Source organism: Nicotiana sylvestris, chromosome 4 (genome assembly GCF_000393655.2).
Source record: "Nicotiana sylvestris chromosome 4, ASM39365v2, whole genome shotgun sequence".
NCBI classification, from domain to species: domain Eukaryota; kingdom Viridiplantae; phylum Streptophyta; class Magnoliopsida; order Solanales; family Solanaceae; genus Nicotiana; species Nicotiana sylvestris.
In genome coordinates this window covers 21959731-21984742 of record NC_091060.1, presented here as the reverse complement: position 1 = coordinate 21984742, position 25012 = coordinate 21959731, and the positions used below count along the sequence as shown (strand labels likewise).

General features: G+C 39.0%; 1 pseudogene; it reads left to right on the top strand.

Annotated features, from left to right (window-relative positions):
* The first annotated feature begins 1310 nt into the window (after window positions 1–1310).
* Window positions 1311–5037, top strand: LOC104237130 (putative GEM-like protein 8; annotated as a pseudogene).
* The last annotated feature ends 19975 nt before the right edge of the window (window positions 5038–25012 follow it).

The following is a 25012-nucleotide window of genomic DNA, read 5'->3' as shown; positions in this document are numbered from 1 at the left end:
ATCCCGCCTTTACACCTCATGATGAGATTAAAAAACTAAAACAAATAAACACAAAGCAAGATAACTGCCTTAAAAACAGACACTATACAAATCACCAGAATTGCTGACCCTACATAACAGATTGAAATATTTGAATGACTACTTTTTTCCTTTGCCTGATTTATTAAGCAACAATTCTAAATGGATAACTCACTCATGTTTCAAAAGGGGACTTGAGTCAAGTGGTGGTGATCCACTAAACTGTTATCTTGTCAACTTTAATCACATAAAACTAATCAAACTAACTTGAGATAATTTTACTATGCAGTAAAAGCTTTTAAAAGAGATAATTTTGTATACTTTTGAGTATTCAAGAAGGCTTTTTCTAGCCTGTTCACCTCAAGGATTTTGTTTATAAATCCTGTTTACCTCAAGGGTTTTGTAATTATAAGAAAGAATTTTGACCAACTTTAAAATTAAGGGAAACTGGAGGGGACATTAATTAGGTAGATATAATCATTACAGTTCAAGTTACGACAGCTAGCCTAACAGAAACAATGTGCTTCTCAATAAAGACATGTCACTCCTACTAGGAATTTCAAGTTCAGAGTAATAACAACATTCCTCTAGAGAGTAAAAACTATTAATTTTAGTTTAAACAAATGCTTACTCATAAATCCTTATCTATATAAAAATGATAAATCGATTTGTATGGAAAAGAAGTAACGTCTTTAGGGTGAATTAAGCTACTTCCTAGTTACGACAAGATGACTTCCATATGCAAAACTCTCTTACTTTTGCTCAACTTACAAAAGTAGGTAGCATCATAAAGCAAAACTGCCAACTCAAAAGTTAAACACACCTCATATGCACAGAAATCTTGATAAAGAAATAAGTCAGCAATGACATTAGTTTACTGTAATTGAGCAGACAACTAAAAGAAGACATTTTCAATACCTTTAGGAGCAAGAGAAAAAGATATATATTGATGGACTGATGCAAGCAAAGGGATAAGAAATGAAAATAAAGGGAGAGGTTGAACATGCACTGCACTTTGATTTTTGAATATATTTTCAAATTTCAATCCACAAAAAATATCATCCTGACAACCTTTTTCTTCTTGGTACAAAAGAAAAGTCTAAAAAGGACACACATGATCTTTTTTGGTTGTTTCTGATGACCCATATCTGACTCATGCAACAATCGGTTAAAAGTCATCTACTCCTCCTCAAACCCCTATATATAATGCTACAAGGAATGTTCTTAAACCATCAACCAACACATAAATATATCACAATACATCAATATTCATGCGCAAAATCAGAATCACAATGAAGAACTTACTCAATGGAACTGTGATGGGTATTCCCATGAGTTCAGCAGTATGCTCGCTTGAAAGGCAGCCAAAAAGACTACCGGCCCTAAAATCTGTCATTGGTAAGATGAACAAATTGGGGAAAAGGATGGACTGTCTTGCACAAGGAATCTGTGAGCATGGTAAGCACTTATTGTCTTTATAAAAGACATGAAAAGATTTATTGAAAATATTACTAAAGACAATATCTTGTTTAAGTTGAAACAAAAAGTATTTGTAGCTGAAGCTGAAAAAGAGTATTTGGAAATTGAAATTGAGTGCGGACAAGAGTTCTACTTGAAAAAATATTCAAGTTTTGTGAGTGAAAACTATTATCTTACTTGAAATGCTACTCAGACAATCTTTTTCAATATTTCACCTGTATTTCAAATGCTAAAAAGTTCACTATCTGCGAACACTAGTGTAAATCTAGAGAATACTCATAAGTGAGTCATGAGGTATAAATTTCATGCAAGAAGCACAATTTACATGTATATCTGATATGAAGTATTGATTGTAACGTCCTTTAATTGTGCTGTGAGCCCAAGCCCGAAACTAACAGAAACTGTGAAGGGAAAATTGAGCCTTGGGGCATAAATTCTTCAAGTAGGAGGGCTGGAAAGAATATTCAAGCAGAAGTTTAGTGTTAAAGATGATGAAAAGCTATTGAAGGTTTCTCAATGATATTTATTAACGACAGCTGGTCCAGTGGCAGGCCTTCTCTTCATCTCTACTGATAAAATTGCTTTCTGTAGTGAGCGATCAATAAAGCTCTTATCTCCAACTGGAAAGTTGCTTAGAATCTGTTAGAAGGTACCCTGTTATGGTCCCTAATTTTGGATCGAGTCGCTGGGCGATTAACACGAAAGTCAGGCCCAACACGAAGGTCTAAGCTCTTGTTCTTGTTCCTAGACTTGCCTATGATTGCCGGATTTGCAATTCAATCAGGGAATTGCACACCTGGGAACTTGTTTGAGAAAAGTTCCAAATCGTTGTGACTTGAAGAAATTCAACCTACTTTTATTCATAAGCGTCAACTCTCTTAAATAGAGGTTACAAAGCAAGAGTCCTAACAAATAAGAAATAGCAAGAATCCTAACTTAGAAAAGAGTCCTAACTAAAAGAGATAACAAGAGTTCTAAATCACTAAGGGAAGTTTTATTCAAAGCTGACAAAATAATTTAGAAAATATCAATCATTATCTATCCTATTAATTCTTGCGTCTAGTAAATTGTCTGCCAACAAATGCATCCATAACATTACTCCCTTCCTGGAGAAAAAGCTTGTCCTCAAGCTTGAAGTCTGGAAAGGCAGATTTGAAATGATCTACATTCTCCCATCCTCAATAGAGAAACCACACCACTGAACCAAAAGTTCCCAATTACCACGATTCAGACGGGAGCGAAGCACAGAGCAAGGGGTAGGAACAATGCGTCATTCTTCAATTGGTGGAAGAGTAGGTAGAGTTGCAGGTAGCTCACCCTTGAATGGCTTAAGAAGTGACACATGAAACACATTATGAAGCTTGCAACGTGCAGGTAGATCAAGTTGATAAGCTACAGATCCTATGCGCCTCAAAACTGCAAAAGGGCCATAAAATTTTGGTGCAAGTTTATAATAGACACGGCTAGCCAGAGTTTTTTGGCGATATGGATGTAAACGTAACCAAACATACGATCCCGGAGAGAATTCCACATCACGATGTCCTTTATCATAAACAGTCTTCATCTTATATTGCGATGAAGTTGCGAAATTGGTATCAGAGCTTGTCACGATGGACGAAAAATCTATAGAAGCAAAGTTGCAAAATCTTTTCCAGGAAGCCCAAGCTGAAGCTGAAGCAAAAGTAGCAGCTTCAGATAGGAGGACAGACGCCAAATTACCGCAACTATCGCAACAGATTGAAGCCTTAATCCGCATCGCGACGTGTATGAAGGGAGTTGAAGTTGGAGATAATAGTGTTGTTGCTACCCATCGAACCAGTAATGCAGGTGAACATTCATATCCTCATCTAGGGAGAAGAAATAACATCAATTCTGGTATTGATGACAGCAACGGAGGAAGAGGTATAGTACCCAGATACACTAAATTAGACTTTCCTACTTATGATGGAACTGAAGATCTTCTTATGTGGCTTCACCGTTGTGAAAAATTCTTTGCTAACCAGCGTACTGCCAACCAAGAAAAAGTAGGGTTAGCTTCTTTTCACATGGTCGGGGAGGCCCAATTATGGGTTTATCAACTAGAACTGGAGGAACCCAATTTGACGTGGGGTGTGTTCAAAGAATACTGTACCCTTCGGTTTGGCCCACCAATGAAAAGTAACCCATTAGGAGAGTTGATCAACTTGAAACAAACTAGTTCTGTGGAAGAATATCAGAGAAACTTCCAAAACCGGTTGGCTCGTGCTTCATCTGTGCGTATAGACCAACAAGTTGATATGTTTACAACAGGGTTAGTTGATTCAATTCGTCTTGATGTTGAAATGCATAATCCATCTAACTTAGTGCAAGCAATGAGTCTAGCAAGAGAATTTGAGAAGAAAAGACAGATTTCTTCTGCAACACAAAGGGGCAATGGTTCAACCTCAAACGGCAGTGTTAAAGTTGCCGGTACAACAATGACCCCAACTGCTAAAACTACTGCTTCTTCTTATCCTTTTGTGAAAAGGTTGACTCGCACCGAGATGGCTGCCCGGTGTGCAAAAGGATTGTGCTACAACTGCGATGATCCTTATGTTGCAGGCCATCAACAAAAAGTTATTTTGGCGGGAAATAGAGGATGGAGAATCTGAGGATATAACAACGGAAAACGAAGAGTCTACCATCTCATTGCATGCTATCACAGGCAAACAACATGCAAATACTATGCAACTGCAAGATGTAGTTGATATGAAGTTGTTGCTTAGCTTAGTGGATTCAGGCAGCACACACAATTTTATTAGCTCTGATACTAAATTGTTATGGTCCCTAATTTTGGATCGAGTCTCTAGACGATTAACAGGAAAGTCAGGCCCAACACGAAGGTCTAAGCCCTTGTTCTTGTTCCTAGACTTGCCTATGATTGCCGGATTTGCAATTCAATCAGGGAATTGCACACCTAGGAACTTGTTTGAGAAAAGTTCCAAATCTCTGTGACTTGAAGAAATTCAACCTACTTTTATTCATAAGCGTCAACTCTCTTAAATAGAGGTTACAAAGCAAGAGTCCTAACAAATAAGAAATAGCAAGAATCCTAACTCAGAAAAGAGTCCTAACTAAAAGAGATTACAAGAGTTCTAAATCACTAAGGGAAGTTTTATTCAAAGCTGACAAAATAATTCAGAAAATATCAATCATTATCTATCATATTAATTCTTGCGTCTAGTAAATTGTCTGCCAACAAATGCATCCATAACATACCCCTCCTCTGGTTTTCTTTCATCTCTACTGTTCTAGCCATGTAAAGCATAATCTAATAGGCTGGTTAACAATTGCAGGTATTGATCCCAATAAGTAAGACAAAGAAAGCAAAAGAGAGCGGAAATAGGGAAAAGCCATCACAGAAGTATATATAAGTAGTTACAGAGGATGATTTTGAGTTATGGTTTATGGGATTCCTTAATCATCAAAAGACTTTGAGATATCTGCAGCAGGCAATTTCAAGCTCTTCAAGCAAGCTAAGAAGATAGTTATTTCCTCCTTTTGTTTCATTTTGTTTCCAAATTCGCCCATTCATCAATGTAAAATGTTGATGCAGAAACGAATTTACAGATCTGTTCAAACTTGTAACTAGCTCCATTTCTCAAAGGAGGTTTTAGGTTTTGTAGGTTTTGAGCCTTGGGAGTTAATACTGTACAGATTTATTGTAAAACTAATGTAAAGAGAAGGCTAATTCATGTCTTGGCCACAGTTATCCAACCAAAATTCTAGGATTTGAGAGTTAAATCACGTGTTATTAATTTATTATAGTAGGAATAGCTTAAATCAAGCTAAATAAAGAGTATTCAATCATTGATCAGTTGAACAAAACGCCGGCCCAGATCTCTATCTTAGCTCTGTTACAAAGCTCTGACGCACATAAGAATGCCTTATTGAAGGCGCTGAGTGAGGCGTATGTACCAAGCAACATCACCAGAGGAGAAATGGCTAATATGGTGGGATAGGTATTGGAGAGTCACAAAATTACTTTTCATGAAGATGAGTTGCCACCAGAAAGGCGGAGCCACAACAAGGCGTTGTATATCACTGTGCAATGCGAGGATTATTTTATCACCAGGGTCATGATCGATGGAGGGTCCAGCCTCAACATTTGTCCGCTGGTAACACTCAGAACATTAGGTAAAGAGATGTATGAGATCAAAGACGAAGTCATTAATGTCAAAGCCTTCGACGGTTCCCAAAGGTCCACTATTGGGGAAATCAACCTGTGTTTATAGATAGGGACTACTTGGTTTGATGTTGACTTTCAAGTAATAGACGTGTCGGCATCTTACAACTTGCTCTTGGGACGACCATGGATTCATGCCGTTGGAGTTGTAGCATCAACCCTACATTAGGTAGTGAAATTTGAGTGGAATCACCAAAAGGTGATCATCCACGGCGACGGTAGCAATCCCATATACAGTCGCCAAACCATCCTAGCGATCGGAGGAAGAAGGAAGATAGGCGGAGAAACCTATCACCACATCGAGCGAGTCAACGTCATTAGTAAGGATAAATGGTGGGACAACAAAATCGAAAGCATATTGAACTGGTGCGGATATGAGCCAGGCAAGGGACTTGGCAAGAACCTCCAAGGAATCGCTAAGCCTATCAAGCTGAAGAAACATGGCACCACCTTCGGTCTGGGATACGAGTACACCTGGAAAGAGTTCAATGAATGGTCGCCGCCATGGCGCGCGCCTTATTATCCACTAGATCATCTGATACCTCGCTTGGAGCAGATTTTCCTGCCAGTTGATGTTATATATGGGTCAAAAGAAGAGGAAGCACTGGCAGCGATGAGGGATTTGTTTTTGGAAGAGGATGACATGGATTGCTGTGTCATTTTCGAGGAGGAGGAGGAGGAAGGACCTTCCATACAAGCCATGAGCCGAGGAGCGCGCCTCAACAATTGGTCCATCAGAACCACCAGAGCTCGGAAAGCCTCGGGGTAGCAAGGCTCAACAAGCATCATGCACTATTTTTCATTTTTTACTAGTTGACTTTCCTTTTGCCTTTTAATTTTGCAATAAGATCTTCAATGTTCAAAACAGTTATGGAATTTTTCAAAGCATTTCGATTTTTTCTTATGAATCTTACTCTTATTACTTTCTCTCATTTACTTTATTTACAGTATTACTATTACTTATCTTGATGAACCAACGACTGTGACATGTAACGAGATAATGCGACAAACGGATTTCAGATCGAGATTGTTAGCCTGGGAGATGCAGAAAATGTCAAAGAAACTCGGATCAACGTTCATTTGTCACCAGCAGAAAAGGAAGAATACACAGAATTTCTGAAGGAATATGAGGACATATTCACCTGGTCGTATGACGACATGACTGGTTTAAGTACATCTATTGTGGCGCACAAGCTACCAACTGATTCGACATGCCCACCGGTAAAGCAGAAGCCCAGGAAGTTCAAGCTTGACATGAGTTTGAAAATCAAGGAAGAAGTCACCAAGCAATTCAAAGCTAAGGTTTTCAGAGTAGTAGAGTATCCAACATGGTTAGCCAACATCGTGCCAGTACCAAAGAAGGACGGGAAGGTCAAAGTTTGTGTCGACTACTGGGACCTCAACCGGGCCAGTCCCAAAGATGACTTCCCCTTGCCAAACATACACATTCTAATTGACAATTGTGCCAAGCATGAGCTGCAATTGTTTGTTGATTGTTTTGCTGGGTATCATCAGATCTGGATGGATGAAGAAGATGCTGAGAAAACAGCTTTCATTACGCCGTGGGGAATGTATTGTTACAAGATGATGCCGTTTGGGTTAAAGAATGTTGGGGCCACCTACATGAGGGCCATGACTACCATTTTCCATGATATGATACACAAGGAGATCGAGGTATATGTAGATGACGTCATCATCAAGTCCAAGAAAGCCACTGATCACATGAAAGATTTGAGGAAGTTCATTAATACACTAAGAAGGTACAACTTGAAGCTGAATCCCGAAAAATGTGCATTTGGGGTTCCTGCCGGAAAACTACTTGGGTTCATTGTGAGTCACCGAGGAATAGAACTAGATCCATCAAAGGTCAAAGCCATTCAAGAGTTGCCACCGCCAAAGAATAAGAAGGACATAATGAGTTTCTTGGGAAGACTTAACTACATCAGCCGGTTCATAGCACAATCTACTATCATCTGTGAGCCAATCTTTAAGATGTTGAAGAAGGACGTCGCTGCCAAATGGACTGATGACTGTCAAAAATTCTTCGATAGAATCAAAGAGTACATGTCCATACCGCCAGTCTTGGTCCCGCCCGAGCTAGGCAGACCTCTATTGCTCTACCTTGCAGTATTGGATGGAGCATTCGGTTGTGTTCTGGGGCAACATGATGAAACGGGAAGGAAGGAGCAGGCCATCTATTATCTCAGCAAGAAGTTCACCCCATACGAGGCCCGGTATTCTCTGTTGGAACGCACCTGTTGTGCTCTGACTTGGGTAGCCTAGAAGCTGAGGCACTATTTCTGTGCCTACACTACATACCTCATATGCAGAATGGATCCGTTGAAGTACATCTTGCAAAAGCCCATGACCACTAGCAAGCTGGCCAAGTGGCAGATTCTGTTAAGTGAAATTGACATTGTCTATGTGACTCAGAAAGCAGTCAAGGGACAGGCATTGGTGGATCATCTTGCTGAAAATCCCGTGGAGGGAGAATACGAACCCCTAGGAATGTATTTTCCTGACGAAGAGGTATCCTTCATAGGATAAGACATTGCATAATCCTATCATGGTTGGAGAATGTTTTTTGATAGAGCAACAAATTTCAAAGGAGTTGGCATAGGAGCAGTTCTACTATCAGAAACCGGTCAACATTATCCGGTGTCCGCCAAATTCAGATTCCCATGCACCAACAACATGGCCGAGTATGAAGCCTGTATCTTAGGGCTCAAGATGTCCATTGACATGAACATTCAGGAATTGCTAGTGATCGAGAATTCATACTTGCTTATACATCAGGTCCGAGAAGAATGGGAAACTAAGAACTCCAAGATACTCCCGTATTTGCATCATGTATAGGAGTTGAGGAAGAGGTTCACAAAGACAGAGTTCCGGCATGTTCCCAGAGTCCAGAATGAGTTTGCTGATGCATTGGCTACCCTATCATCTATGATTCAACATCCAGATAAGAACTTCATAGATCCTATTCCGGTGAAGATTCATGATCAGCCAGCTTACTGTGCTCATGTCGAGGAAGAAGCGGATGGAAAGCCTTGGTTTCATGATATCAAGGAATACTTGGAAAAGGAGAATACCCAGAGCTCGCAAATCCCACTCAGAAGCGCACACTTTGGAGGTTATCTAACAATTTCTTTCATAGCAGAGGGATCCTGTATAGGAGGACTCCTGATTTGGGGTTATTAAGGTGTGTCGGCGCAAGGGAAGCATCCAGGCTACTAGAGGAAATCCATGTTGGGACCTGCGGTCCACATATGAACGGTTTTGCCTTAGCCAAGAAGATACTCCGGGCTGGTTATTTTTGGATGACTATAGAAACATACTGCGTCCAGTATGTCCGAAAGTGCCATCGCTGTTGTCACACCTCCTTTTTCCGTCCCGCGAGGGGACAAGGGAGTTTTTTCCAATTAAAGGACAATCGAAACGGGATTGGTTTATTTATTTCAGAGTCGCCACTTGGGAGATTTATGGTGTCCCAAGTCACTAATTTTAATCCCGAATCGAGGAAAAGAATGACTCCATATTACAGTCTGCGTACCAGAAATTCGGATAAGGAATTATGTTAACCCGGGAGAAGGTGTTAGGCATTCCCGAGTTCTGTGGTTCTAGCACGGTCGCTCAACTGTCATATTCGGCTTGATTATCTGATTTAATACATGTTAAACCTATGTGCAAAAATTTAACTTTTAATCGCTTTTATCATTTACTGTTATTTTTATCAAGAATTGCAACATCGTGGAAATACATCTCGAACCACGTCACAATCAATGTACCCATGGTTAGAGCTACATTTCAACTCTGTTGAGATTGGGATTTGGGTCACATACATGTGCACCCGAGTTTAGGAAGATAACATTATTAAATACGCTCCTAAAGCGACTAGCGCATCGTTATTTTGGGTAGGGCCATGGAATTTTGCTAAACGGTCCATCCCGAAGTCTAAGCAATCTTAAAGTAAGTATTTACTGAGGGCCCCGCAATTTTATATTGTTATTCGGCGAGCCTCATATCATTCTTATTTTTAAAAGGAGTTTGCAACGTCATGGACACGCATCTCGAACCACGCCACAATCAATGTACCCGTGATTAGAGACACATTTCGACTCCGTTGAGATTTGGATTTGGGTCACATAAATGTGCACCCGAGTTTAAGAAGGTAAGATTTATTAGGGCGCGTCCTAAAGAGACTAACGTATTGTTATTTTAGGAAGAGGCCGTGAACGTTCATTAAACAGCCAAATCCAAAGTTTAGTCAATGGTTATGTATTTATTGAGGGCCCCAGCGATGTGTGATTTATTTGGCGAGGCTCGTCTCATTTTATTTTAAGGATAAACCTACAGTGACTACATTTCTTCTATTAAGTTTGTCTCTAAAAGCAAAAGAAAATTTCTTAATTAATTACATGCTGAAAAACGTAACTTATCAGTTATTAAGTTACGACTAATGTGAACGGAAAATTGCGATCGCGTTTGTACAAGGAAAACTGCTTTAATTCTACATTCTATTATTTACTAATGCTAGAACATGAGATAGATACACAATAATATCAAAAACAGATTAATTATTCTCCGATTAATTTAAACTAACATTATTAGATGAAGAAATTATACATATGCAACCTCATTACTCATTAATCATTCAACTACATCTTTATACAAAGAAAGAAAAATTATATTCAACCACAAATCTAAACAGGAGGAATTCAACAGGAACAAAGCCTGATTAATATTTCATTTTTTTTGCTTCAAGCCGAGATTGTACAAATGTGTACCTGGAAACAGCAGTACAAGAACAAAAGAAGGAGAAGTCAGCAACAATAATACCACAGCAACAGCAGATTCAGCAACACCGCAGAACCAATAACAACCAGTAGAATAACCCAGTAACAGATTGAAAACTCAACAATACCAAAGTGCAATCACAGTCAAAGTAGAAGAGAGAACATATACAAGAGGCAGTAGTTTCGAATTTTTGAATAACACTCGAGAAAAGACAAACGGAATTTATTCAAGTAGAAGTTCAAGTTGTCTTTCTCTTTTACTCTCTAACACTCTTGAGATGTTTTCCAGAATCTATTACCCTCAAAAATATTCTCCCAAATAATAATCTCTAAGTCCTCTCAATAATGTTCAACCCCTTTTCCTCTCTAATCCCACAATTTCAAGTCAAGAATGACTCTATATATAGCAAGACAAGTCTTCAATTCCCAACCCCAAATTATTCCCTCAATGGCATGCTTTGTCCCACTTATTAATGTTTTCTTTATTTTAAACTTTGTCCCACATGCCTACATTAAATAAATACATCCACCACAACCCATTATAATTTGTCCCCCATGCTTTCATTAAATAAGTACAATATTCCCTCCCATTATAATTTGTCTTGTCCCCCATTATGTTAAACAAGTACATCAAAAACCCCACCCCATTATATTTTGTCCCTCATGCTTAACATAAAGAATCAAAATAATGTTCAAGTACCAAACTACCCCTCCGACCTTATTGCAATTACCATTTTACCCCCGAATGTACTGCAATTTACCGAACTACCCCCTCAGCTTTAAACAATCAATTAATCATAACTTAACCAAAATATAGTCAAGATGACCAATTTCCCAACAATCTTCAACAACAACTCACATGAACACGATGAACAACACAACTCAAAATTAACAGAATGAATTAACCATATCGGGAACCAATCCTGGTTAATTTAGACCATGAATGTATGAGCAAGGATACAACAACACAAACAACAAAATACATGATTCAAACTAAATTAACAAATCAAAGACAAACATAAACTCACATTAAATCACTAGATTTAAACATGAACTTCAAACAAAGATGAACATGAATTAAATCTATTTTTAGCAACAAACATGACGGATTCACATGACTCAAACAACATTAATAATTTCTGGAAAATACATAACAACATGAAACAAATTGAAGAAATAATTAATTAAATTTCAATTTGAATCTAACAAATATTCACTTAAACAACAATACAAACATGAAGTAAACATGAAAAACAACTAATTAACTTCCATTTGAAATCTAAAAATTAATTCAACAAAAACACATGAACATGAAAAAAACCAAAAATCAAATATCTAACCATAGACAGGAACAAAACAAACATTTGCCGATTTTAGATTCGAAAATATCAAAACAAAATACGGACAAAATAAAACTCTAAAACTTACTAACCGGAGATGAACAACGACGAATTCGATTGTATGGACTGTTTCGACAAACCTCAAATGGGAATAAATCTGTTCAGACTCAACGACTAACTCGACGACGAACTCGACTTTAAGAAGTACGTCGAAACAGTAACGGCAAACACCACAGAAGCTATGATGGTTTGGGAAGGTTTTCCGGCAGGCTCGACATCATCGTGAACGGGAAGAGGCAGAAGAAGCTGGTCGACAATGGCAAAGCTGAAGAAGATGAAACAGTAGCAGCAGCTCGATGGGTCTGTTTGGCTTAAGGACGTCGAGCAGCTGTTCGTCGAGGAGGAAGATGAAGCAGCAGCTCGGAGACAACTTGGTCATGGCGATGCTCAAGCTGAAGAAGACGAAGTGAGGTAGAACAGGAGCAGCTGGTCGACGACGTCCATGGCGGAACGGGCTGGACGACGAGGGCAGTGACGGAGTAGGGTTGAGGATGAAGAAGAACGTGAAGCAGCAGCAGCAGCGACAACTGTTGCTCGACGGGGGTCCGGCGGTTCAGGCGTCCATGGTCATCGTTTAATGTGATGTTGACGACGAAGAAGAAGGCTGGTACGAGCAGCCATGGTTGGGAGCTTAGAGTTTGAAGGTTTGGAGAAGAAGAAGATGGAGGGGCGGATGGTTTAGGGTTTTTTGTTCCTTTTTTCTTTTGTTTTGTTTTGTGTTTTTGACAAATGAAGAATGGGTGTTGGGCATTTGGGTTAATGGGGAGGACCGGGTCGACCCGGTCTAAAGTGGACTGGGTCATGGAGAAGATTGGGCAATTATTTGGGCCTGGGGTTAAAATTTGAAGAAGTGGCCCAATCTGATTTTTCTTTGTATTTTTATTATCTTTTCTTCTTTTATTTTCTAAAACTAAATTATAAAAGTACTTAAATTATTATTAAGAACTAAATTAAGTTATAAAAGAGCAAATTAACTCCCAATAACAATTAACGCACAATTAAGTAATAATTAAGCATAAAATTGTATATTTGGACATTAAATGCTAAAAATGCAAAAGATGCCTATTTTTGTAATTTTTAATTTTTGTAAAACTAATTTAATTACTAACAATTGTAGAATTAAATCCTACATGCAAAATGCGACATATTTTTGTATTTTTTATTAATTTAACAAATAAGCAAACACAGACAAATACAAATAATTATCCAAAAATATCACAAAATCTCACAAAATTGCACACCAAAGAAAAATCATTTTATTTTTGAATTTTTTGGGAGTAATTCTCATATAGGGCAAAAATCACGTGCTTACAGCTGCCCCTCTTTGCCCGGAGACACGAAGGGTTTTCGTGCAAAGATAAAGCGAGCGATTTTTGCCCATCCGAGTACTCCGTGTGAAGCATTTTTTGAAAAAGATTTAACCGAACCTTTGCTTCAAAGGTTTCCTACATATCCCTGGCTAAAGGGGAATCAGGTTAATGTAGTTCGGGAAGTTTTGGTAGCTGGGACTACCGTGGGATTGCAATGTTACTGTTGTTGCATGCTGTTATCACTGCTTACCGATCTCCTTATTACACCGTACTTAAAAGAAAACAAGAAGCTAGGCTAGACTGAAATTTGTTCTTGTTGCCTTTCTTTCTTTTCGGCTTGTGTTTCATCCGGTGCTTTTCTTCCTTGAACTTGGGAATGATATTGGCCCTTTGCTTTTCTGAATACCAGTTTTCATCATTTGGCTTGGTCCGCAGGGGACGCGGCTTTCTTCATTAAGCTTTTCGGCGGTTCCTCTGGTGGGTACGACTCTCTTCATCAGACTTGTTATGCTGGGCATGATTTAATGTTCACCAGCTGCTTCTTTCAAGACGCGTCTTTTCTTCCTTTTGACTCATGCGCCTGAATTTGTGCTGGGACCTCTTGTTGCAACCTTCTATTTCCTGGTGCTGGGGATTTTTATTGTTTCCTGCTGGGGATTCTTGTTGTAACCCTATGTTTTATTGTCTTCTTACTTGATCTTGAAATGTATGCCTCTGTTATATGGGCGGGCTCCCAACTTCAACACTTGAAAATTAAAGACTGAAATGTATGCCTCTGTTATCTGGGCGGGCTCCCAACTTCAACGCTTGAAATATAAAGACTGAAAGTATTCCACTCGTTATGTAGGTGGGCGCCTGACAAGAAATTTAAAGACTGAAAAGTATTCCACTCGTTATGTAGGTGGGCGCCTGACAAGAAATTTAAAGACTGAAAAGTATTCCACTCGTTATGTAGGTGGGCGCCTGACAAGAAATTTAAAGACTGAAAAGTATTCCACTCGTTATGTAGGTGGGCGCCTGACAAGAAATTTAAAGACTGAAAAGTATTCCACTCGTTATGTAGGTGGGCGCCTGACAAGAAATTTAAAGACTGAAAAGTATTCCACTCGTTATGTAGGTGGGCGCCTGACAAGAAATTTAAAGACTGAAAAGTATTCCACTCGTTATGTAGGTGGGCGCCTGACAAGAAATTTAAAGACTGAAAAGTATTCCACTCGTTATGTAGGTGGGCGCCTGACAAGAAATTTAAAGACTGAAAAGTATTCCACTCGTTATGTAGGTGGGCGCCTGACAAGAAATTTAAAGACTGAAAAGTATTCCACTCGTTATGTAGGTGGGCGCCTGACAAGAAATTTAAAGACTGAAAAGTATTCCACTCGTTATGTAGGTGGGCGCCTGACAAGAAATTTAAAGACTGAAAAGTATTCCACTCGTTATGTAGGTGGGCGCCTGACAAGAAATTTAAAGACTGAAAAGTATTCCACTCGTTATGTAGGTGGGCGCCTGACAAGAAATTTAAAGACTGAAAAGTATTCCACTCGTTATGTAGGTGGGCGCCTGACAAGAAATTTAAAGACTGAAAAGTATTCCACTCGTTATGTAGGTGGGCGCCTGACAAGAAATTTAAAGACTGAAAAGTATTCCACTCGTTATGTAGGTGGGCGCCTGACAAGAAATTTAAAGACTGAAAAGTATTCCACTCGTTATGTAGGTGGGCGCCTGACAAGAAATTTAAAGACTGAAAAGTATTCCACTCGTTATGTAGGTGGGCGCCTGACAAGAAATTTAAAGACTGAAAAGTATTCCACTCGTTATGTAGGTGGGCGCCTGACAAGAAATTTAAAGACTGAAAAGTATTCCACTCGTTATGTAGGTGGGCGCCTGACAAGAAATTTAAAGACTGAAAAGTATTCCACTCGTTATGTAGGTGGGCGCCTGACAAGAAATTTAAAGACTGAAAAGTATTCCACTCGTTATGTAGGTGGGCGCCTGACAAGAAATTTAAAGACTGAAAAGTATTCCACTCGTTATGTAGGTGGGCGCCTGACAAGAAATTTAAAGACTGAAAAGTATTCCACTCGTTATGTAGGTGGGCGCCTGACAAGAAATTTAAAGACTGAAAAGTATTCCACTCGTTATGTAGGTGGGCGCCTGACAAGAAATTTAAAGACTGAAAAGTGCCATTCCTTTCTTTAGGTTGGCAAGATTTAAATAACTTTAAAAATAAACGCCACTCCTCTCTTCAGGCGGGCTCCTGATTTCACAACAACTTAGGATTGGGTAAAACTAAACTTAGGAGGAAATGCGTCTCCTATGGGTAAAACTAAACTTAGGAGGAAATGCGTCTCCTATGGGTAAAAGTAAACTTAGGAGGAAATGCATCTCCTATGGGTAAAACTAGACTTAGGAGGAAATGCGTCTCCTATGGGTAAAATAAACTTTAGGAGGAATTGCGTCTCCTATTGGTAAAACTAGACTTAGGAAGTGCGTCTCCTATTGGAAAAGACGTGAAATGTATTCCCTTGTTATACAGGTGGGCGCCTAATGGTAAAGACACAAAATGTATTCCCTTGTTATACAGGTGGGCGCCTAAAATATGAAATGAACAGACAAAAAGTATTCCTCTCGTTATTCAGGTGGGCGCCTGTCTTCAACAACAATTTTGAAAAAAAAATCCTATTCGAGGGCGGATGAACCCAAAATATCCTACTCGAGGGCGGATGAACCCAAAATATCCTATTCGAGGGCGGATGAACCCAAAATATCCTATTCGAGGGCGGATGAACCCAAAATATCCTATTCGAGGGCGGATGAACCCAAAATATCCTTAAGACTTGAAAATGTCTTACCTCGAAAACTTGCTGGGGATTATTTTGCTGGGGATGAATTTTCCTTTTCTTCTTTCCCATTATGACCCTCTTGAAACTTGGTCGAAAATTTGTCGAAGATGCTTCTACATCTCGATGATCCGCTGGGGATAACTCTGCTGAAGATAACTCTGCTGAGTAAATATGTTATCTTACTCCTTCCAAAACTACTTCCTTTTGAGTAGGATGTTTCATTCCGGTCACATTCCCTCCCTTTCCTTAAGTGTAGTCCGTTCAAGTAATGGTCGGGTCAAAAACACGTCTAGTCGTTCTTTGTCGGAAAACTCTTCGTGTTTCCAGTCAAAGAGGGGCAGCTGTAAGCACGTGATTTTTGACCCTCCCCGAGAATTTTCACATTTTTAGCGTGAATATGTGAAATTGGGTCTAGTATAGCTATTTTAACTATTTTTACTTTATTTCGTTGCAAAAAGAAAATTTCAAAAAATATATATATAAATTTTAGTTTATGTATCTCTCATAAACTTGAAAAATACAAAAATTGTACTTTATTTTGGTACTTTATATAAATTCGAAAATTACAAAAAATATAGTTCTATTAAGTTTTTATAGTCATTTTTAACTTTGAAAAATACAAAAATATTACCTCATTTTATCTTAATATTTAAAAAACGAAAATTACAAAAAAATAGTTTTATTAATATTTTGTAGCTATTTTAAATCTTGAAAAATATTTAAAAAGATATAGTTTTGTTTAAATACTAGTCTTATTTTTTGTAGTTATTTTGCTTACATAGGACTAGTTAAGCAACGTGTTCCTATTTCTCGGGTCCGGGCAAAAGAATAATATTCGGGTTCAAACTACCCGGTTTTAGGCCTAATTTCGGACCTAACCCATAATAAACTGTGTCGAGGACACATGGGGAACCCCACCACGCGTGGGCTCATTTTTCTGGGCAAAGCCATGTCAAATACACGGACTAACATTTGGAAGGGATTTTTTTTTTGATTTTTGGAGGTTACTGTGCATCTTCTTCTTTCTCTTTGAAAGAAGAAGCAAGAAAAACCCTACTGTGAAAACAAAAAACCAACGTCGGACCACCCTCCTCCTCCCAAACACCACCCCGTCACAACCCAACACCACGACCAACAGCTTCCCCCCCCTCGTCTTCAACCTTCAGCCCAGTCCGTCACCTTCCACCGCGACCCAACGACCATTGTCCAAACCACCAAAAACCATCCCTCGTCAACCAACGCCAAAACCACCCCAAACAACCAGCTCTTTCCGTCTCCATAACCACCACCCCGTGACCTTCCCCCCAGCACCACGACCAACAGCAGCGACCTAACCTCCCGTCAACCCCCCTCCTCCTCACGTCAGAAACCGCCATAGCCACCACCCAAACCAATGAAAAAAACCTTCCCTCCGGTCCCTTCACAAACGTCATAACCACCACCCCAAACAGCTCCACCCCCTTGTCGTCAAACGACCACTGCCTCCTCGACACCGTCCGAACGCCACCCTCGTCGCCACTACCCAAGCAGTCCACCGCGAACATGACAAACGACAACAACCCATCCAGTCGAACCCCCTCTTCCTCACGCCCAGCAGTGGATCAAACGACCACTGAACACCGTCCAAACACCACTGCTTCAGCTATACTATCCAAACGCGACAACCAACCAGCCATGTTATCGTTGTTCTTTCACTGTCGTCGTGTAGTCCGTTGAGGTCGTCTTTGTTCGTCGAGGTCCGGCGCGTCGAGTTTGTTCGTTGAAGTCGATGTTGAGGTTTGGTCCATGGCTCTATGCGTTTCTGTTTATTCAGGTTAGTAAGCCTCGATGTATTGGATAAAGAAATTTTACGTTCAATGTTCGAAGTTGCAATATATCAATTGATATGATAATTTTCTGCTTATGTTTCACCGTATGCATTTTAGTTCATTTTTGTGTTATGTTATTATTGTTTACTTGATGTCATTTGATTTAGTTGTATTAGTAGTCCTAAGACACAGTTTGACGTTGATTCGCTCGTCCCTTCATTGTCTTAGTTTATTTGGACAAAAATTAGTATTAGTACCTGTTGTTACTACGCCCGAAACACTCATTCGCTTAACTTCTTTTATTAAATCTTGACAAGTTATGAGATTGTAGTTGTAAAGAAGCCGTAAGGTTTAGTATTGTTAAAGGCGTAAAAATGGCATCCTTTTAAAATATAAAAAATAAAATAAAATAAAAAAAACGGGATAAGCTTCGCCAGAAATAAAAAAAAATGTACAAATTGCGGAACCCTCACAAAAATATATGCATTAAATACTTAGATTCCGGGACGGGCCGTTTAGCAAATTTCACGGCCCTACCCAAAATAATAATGCGCTAGTTGCTTTAGGCGCGCCTTTAATAATGTTATCTCCCTAAACTCGGGTGCACATTTATGTGACCCAAATCCAAATCTCAACGAAATCGAAATGTGTCTTTAATCACGGGTACATTGACTGTGACGTGGTATGAGATGCATTTCCATGACGTTGCAAATTCCTTTTTTAATAATGAATGAGACGAGCCTCGCCAAATAAAAATGCAAATTGCGGGGCCCTCAATAATTAGTCATAATAAATACTTAGAATTTGGGATGGACCGTTTAGTGAATTTCACTGTCTTCCCTAAAGATAATAACGCGTTAGCCTCTTTAGACGCGATTTAATTAAATTACTTTCTTAAACTCGGGTGTGCATTTCATGCGACCCAAATCCAAATCCTAAAACATCAAATAAAATATGTTTCGGATTGTGGGTGCATTTCATGTGACACAGTCCAAAGATATGTTTTAAGCGATGTTCACATTCCTAAAAAAATAATGATAATAAAGCGGTAAAAGATAAAATTTGCACATGGTTCATAATTGTATTAAAAATCAGATAAATAAGCCGAATATAACAGTTGAGCGACCGTGCTAGAACCACGGAACTCGGGAATGCCTAACACCTTCTCCCGGGTTAACAGAATTCCTTATCCGGATTTCTGGTACGCAGACTGTAATATGGAGTCATTCTTTTCCTCGATTCGGGATTAAAATTGGTGACTTGGGACACCCTAAATCTCCCAAGTGGCGACTCTGAAATAAATAAACAAATCCCGTTTCGATTGTCCTTTAATTGGAAAAAACTCCCTTGCGCCCTCCCGGGTGCGGAAAAAGGAGGTGTGACAGCTCTGGCGACTCTGCTGGGGATTAGAGACCCAGAACCACTGGTTCAGGGTTAAGAATTCGAGCTTAAAATAATTGTTATTATTTGGCTTTATCTATTATCTGATTTTTACATGTTTGAGCCTAATGTGTTAAATGCTGCTTTTACCGCTTTGATATTATTTGAACTGTATATAAACTGTGCCGAAACCCATATCCTTTCTGAGTCTTCTAAATCATGAAGAAGGGTGTACTTCGTACGACTTCTTTTCTGTATAGTGTCAAATCCCAATTTAGAACGAGGTTCGGACAAGTTGCTAAGCCGGTGAAGCTTCTGTATTCCCGGTACGCTGCCCCCCCTCGGCTCGAGCTGTCCGCTCGGGTAAGCCAGGTCTAGAACAAACACCCAGGTCTGAACCTAGTATAACAAAGCCACATGCCGGATCCCTAGTAGGAACGTTTATTTGCATCATGTGCATTTGACTTAGGGGACTCAACACAGGGGTTGGGTCCGTCTAGGACAAGCAACCTGAAAATAATAGACCAGCTTTTGGCATCCTATGTGCTACATGTTGTATTTAGTCAAGGGCGAATGGGTCATTTGGTCATTTCCAGCATGGTGTTATTTTAATCAAAGCATGGGGAACATTTGTGGAATCCAAGAAGCCTTGGAATTCCCTATGTCCCCCACGCTTCATTTTTGGGAAAAGCACCTAGGGAACATTTGTGGAATCCAAGAATTCTTGGAATTCCCTATGTCCCCCACGCTGCATTTTTGGGAAAAGCACATGGGGAACATTTGCGGAATCCAAGATGTCTTGGAAATCCTTATGTTTCCCATGCCACATTTTGAAAATAACAATAAATATAAAAAAATAAAAATACATATAAAAACAAGGCATGAAAATTCAAAAGATTTTGTATGTTGTCATCATTTTCCACAAATTAGAAAATCGTGAAAAGATGAGGAAATGGCAGTGTAGAGATATAACTACTTATTTTTAGAAAGAAAAAAAAACCAATGTCCAAGTAGTATCGAAACTCTGCCGAAATTTTGAGAAAAATGAAAAGAAATGTCTTATTGGTTTGTTATATTAAAAGCAAAGGAAAAATAGAGAAAAAATCATCATTGTTCTGTCTTGTTTTTTTTTCAGAAAGTATAGAAAAGAAAATAGTTTTTTTTTGCCATTAAATGGAAATGAAAAAGAGTCTGGTTTTTAAAATGTTTTATTTTTATTTTATTTGTCTATGAAAATGCCAAAAATAAAAAAAAATAAAAAGAGTCGGACGTTGAACGTGATTCTATTATTTGTTCCAAAATAAATATATATATATAATCAAAAAAAAAATTCAAAAGAAAATTCAAAAAATATTTTTTTAAGCACTTCTTTTATTAAAGGTAAAAATTCCAAAAAAAAAAAAGCATTTTTCTTTTTCTTTAGAATAAGAAAAACAAATGAAAAAAAAGAAGGAATGTTTTATGTTTTACGTTAGTTAGTTTGTTTGTTATGAAGGAAAAATAATAGTTTGTTTGTTTGCTATATATATATAAAAAAAAAGAATAGAAAATGGAAAAGGGTCTTCTCAAAAATAGTTTATTTGCCCGAACTACGCGGGTTTGATTCTCACCGGATGTGAGATACGTAGGCAACCCTCATCGGGTCCAACCCCCCCCCCCCCTTTTTGCTACAATAGCCAAAAACAAATAATAATAATAATAAAAAAAAAAAACATGTCAAGATTTTTTTTTCATAAATAAGTCGGGTGATGTCCAACTTCCCCTTTTACAAAAAAAATAGCAAAAATATATATGTCAAATTTCATAAAGAAGTCGGGTGATGCTGTTTTATCAAGACATAGCCGAATGTTCCCGAAAGGGACGCCGGAGGGCTGACTTGGCATAAACAGACACATTTGGGTCATTTTGAGATATGGACCCACACAGCCTTAAAAATTTTCGTCCCCGAGGCGCTGAAGGGTCGTGTTTGCAACACCAGGTCTTTATTATAATTTGAAAAAAAAACAAAGAGTCGGCGGTCAGGTGAATACCGTTTGAATTTTGTCATAATAAGCCGAGCCAACTTCGGCCGCGTCTTAAACCGTTCTTGCCGAAATAGCCTTAGAGTATCTTTCAGTTGTCGAAAGGTTATTTTCGTAAAAGAATGGACAAGTTTGTAAAGTGTCAAAATAATCCTCCCCGGCCTCAAAATTCATGTGAAAATTGGAAGGGGCCACATTTGCAAAAATAACCGTTCGGTTGCATTTGTCAAACAGAGAAAGGGGGTCATCCTTTTGTTTTTGAGTTTGTAAATCTTTTGATTAGAATATGTGGTTTGTTTGATTTTCAAGTTTGCAGGTCATCTTCAAACCTTTGAAACCTAGTTTGTTTTAAAATTGAAAAAATGTGTATTATTGTTTAGCTTTTATTGGTCCGAACTACGCAAGGTCTGATTCATGCGGGGTCATGATACGTAGGCAATCTCCATAAGATTCGACCACACACAAAAAAATGATAAAAAAAAGAAAAAAGAAAAAGAAAAACAAAGGTAAAAAATAAATAAATAAATAAATATATATATAATAAATAAATATATATATATATATATTGATAATAATAAGGACCGGCTGAGTCCATTCTAACATATTTGGTTTTGAATTGTGAAAAAAGTTGAAGTGGTTGGGTTGTGCCTCAAAGAAAATGACAACTAACGTCGAAACTGTTACAAGTGCTCCAGAGACTCAGAGTGGGAAGGTTCCTCGTCATGAGTCACAATTTGCGACACAACAAGAGCAGTACCACTCTCCTGAGTAGCACTCGTACTCGTTTGATCTTGCTGCAAAAACTGAGAAGCCTGCCCGAAAGATGGTACAGGAAGAAATGACCCGAAGAGTGAAAAGCTTAGAACAATGGTTGGAAAACATGCAAGGGTTGGCAGGCCAAAAGAGTGTTGCCTTCAAAGATCTATGTATATTCCCCGATGTCCACTTGCCGCCTGGTTTCAAGACTCCAAAATTTGAAAAGTACGATGGACATGGAGATCCCATAGCCCACCTGAAAAGGTATTGCAATCAACTGAGAGGGGCAGGAAGAAATGAAAAATTGTTGATGGCTTATTTTGTGGAAAGCCTTACGGGAGTAGCCTCCGAATGGTTTATGGATCAAGACACGTCTCGCTGGTATGTCTGGGATGACATGGCACAGGCCTTTGTCAGACAGTTCCAATACAACATCGACATTCCCCCAGACCGCATGTCCCTTTCAAACCTGAAGAAGAAACCAAGTGAAAGTTTCAGGGAATATGCCATAAAATGGAGAGAGCAAGCAGCTCGAGTTAAGCCACCCATGGATGACCACGAGCTAATTACTGTCTTCCTTCAAGCGCAAGAGCCAGATTACTTTCAAAACATGGTGTCCGCAGTTGGCAAAACCTTCTCGGAAGCAATCAAAATTGGAGAAATGGTAGAGAATGGTCTTAAGACAGGCAAAATTATAAGTCAAATTGTTCTTAAGGCAGCAACTCAGGCTGTCCTGGTTGAGTCAGATAATCTTAGCGACACAAATGAGGAGATTGAAGAAATCATGATGACATCAGGGTCTAGAAGAGGTCCCAGGAGAACATCTCGAAGGTATGAGCAGCCTCCTCAAATTTTCTATGGCTCCCCTGAGCAGTATTATCCACCTCAGGACGCTCAATACTCTGTCGCTCCACCTCGGTATGTTGTCCAGCCACCAAAACACCCCAGGAGGCGAGCACGAGCATCACAAAATCTCCAGAAGTCTTCACAAAATTTTCAGGTGCCCTATAACCCCCAGCCAAGCCAGTGGTATAAAGGGGAACAAAGGTTGAAAGATAATTTTACACCAATAGGAGAGTCCTATGAAAGCTTATTTGAGAAATTAAAGAATCATGACATGATTGCACCTATTCCTCCAAATCGTGTGGACCCACGTGCAAGAAGCTTTGACCCTTCTAAAAGGTGTGAATACCATTCCAATGTCCAGGGGCACAATGTTGAAAGCTGTCGGGATTTGAAAAGAGAAATAGAAAGAATGATCCAAGAAGGGCGGATTGTGATCAATAACAGTGACATGGAGCACTCGAACCTTATCGAGAACTTGTTGACAGAGGGTGACGATGTTGAAGCGGGTAATGGTCTTGGCAGTATTGATGCAAAGCTCAGTGGCTAAGATGCCAATTATTTTTGGGAGGACGCTTCGTTCCTTGGTCAGCAAGAGAGAAGCTTGTGGTGGCTTATTTTGTGGTCATTTCTGTTGTTCGGATTATTAAGGTTGTAATTGGGATTTTGTCATGTGTCAAACCTTCTTATCTTTCCATTTTGTCATAGCAGTTTGTTTAAATTTTGTCCAGTTTGTGTTAGGATTTTATTCTGGTTGTTTTGTTTGTTTTATTATTCAAATACAAAGTCGGTCTTTTGTTAGTTCCAGTCGTCTTTGTTTAGTCCTTTTATCATTTCATTCAATGCCGATTCTAGGGACATTACATGCGCACTCACTTTGGGCCTAGTCTTTAAAGTTAATCATAAAACCCTGGAAAGGCGATCAGACCATTTAAAGAAAATAAGGACGGTTTGAGATTATTCAGAGCTCGAGTCATGTGGAACTGGGGCAAGTTAAACACAAAGAAAACCGTTAAAGAAAGATTCGCCTAAATTGGCATGAGGGTCGTTCATAATAATGAGAATGAGAGTGTCGCCCAACGGTGCTTTAGAAGTGACAAATGAACAAACAGATGTTGAATATAATTGTCAAGTCCAACACCATCAGAAGAGACTACAAATTTAAATTGTGTTATTTGCACTAGGCATGTTTTGAAGACTGGAATGACGAAGGCATTTTGTTCTGCTACCCAAACACTTTATCCTTCGTTATCCCTTTTGAGCCTTATTTATTTTCTTTCATACCCCTCGTTCGGAATTAGCAGCAACGAATAAAATACGCAAGCATGGCGGGTAAGAGAAAAGAAAGAAAAGAAAACAACAAAATGGAAAAAGAAGAATAAAAGAAAAAGAGAGAAAGAAAAAACGACAAAAAGAAAGGAGAAATGTGAAAAGCAAAAAAAAAAAGTCAAATGGAGAAGAGGAATTGGGAACTACGTTTGACATGATTCCTCAAAGAGGATACGTAGGCGCTTCACGGCTCGGTCATAGTTTTGAAAAAATGAAAAAAAATCAATTAAGATATCCCCAAGAAAGAAACTAGGGCAAAGGTTGCGTTTGTTGTAAATAAATCTAATTCCGAAGGTTGTAACTAATAACCCAAAATTAATGCATTTTTGAGCCTTTTATACCCTTTCTTTCTAGCCTATCCAAAACCCACATTACGGTCCAAAGAAAGACCTTCTGATCAGTTTTCAAAAATGCCAAGTCAGACAAATGAAGAGTCTTACCGGCGAACATAACATTCTGTTCCACAGCAGAAAGGACTCTAATCTCCAACAGAAAGAGTCATACCAGCAACACTCCAAATCCCCAGCTAGAGAGAGATATAAAACGAGAGAGTCTTATTGGTGAAAACCTTCACAGGCACCATAAGGCGATGAAAGCTGAGAGAAGAACCCAAAAATGAGAGAGACTTGATAGTGAAAACCCTTCGGGCACTACAAGTCGAATAAGATTGAGAATCAGAGGGGGAATCGCCAATTGAAGATCTTAAAAGATGATTGACGGCAGAGGATAGGCCACATACGCATGTCATGGCCATTAGAGTCGGTATCTGCGTTTGATAGATTTTTATTTATAGTTTCTTTTGTAAAAGAGTCATTCGTTTCCTTTGTC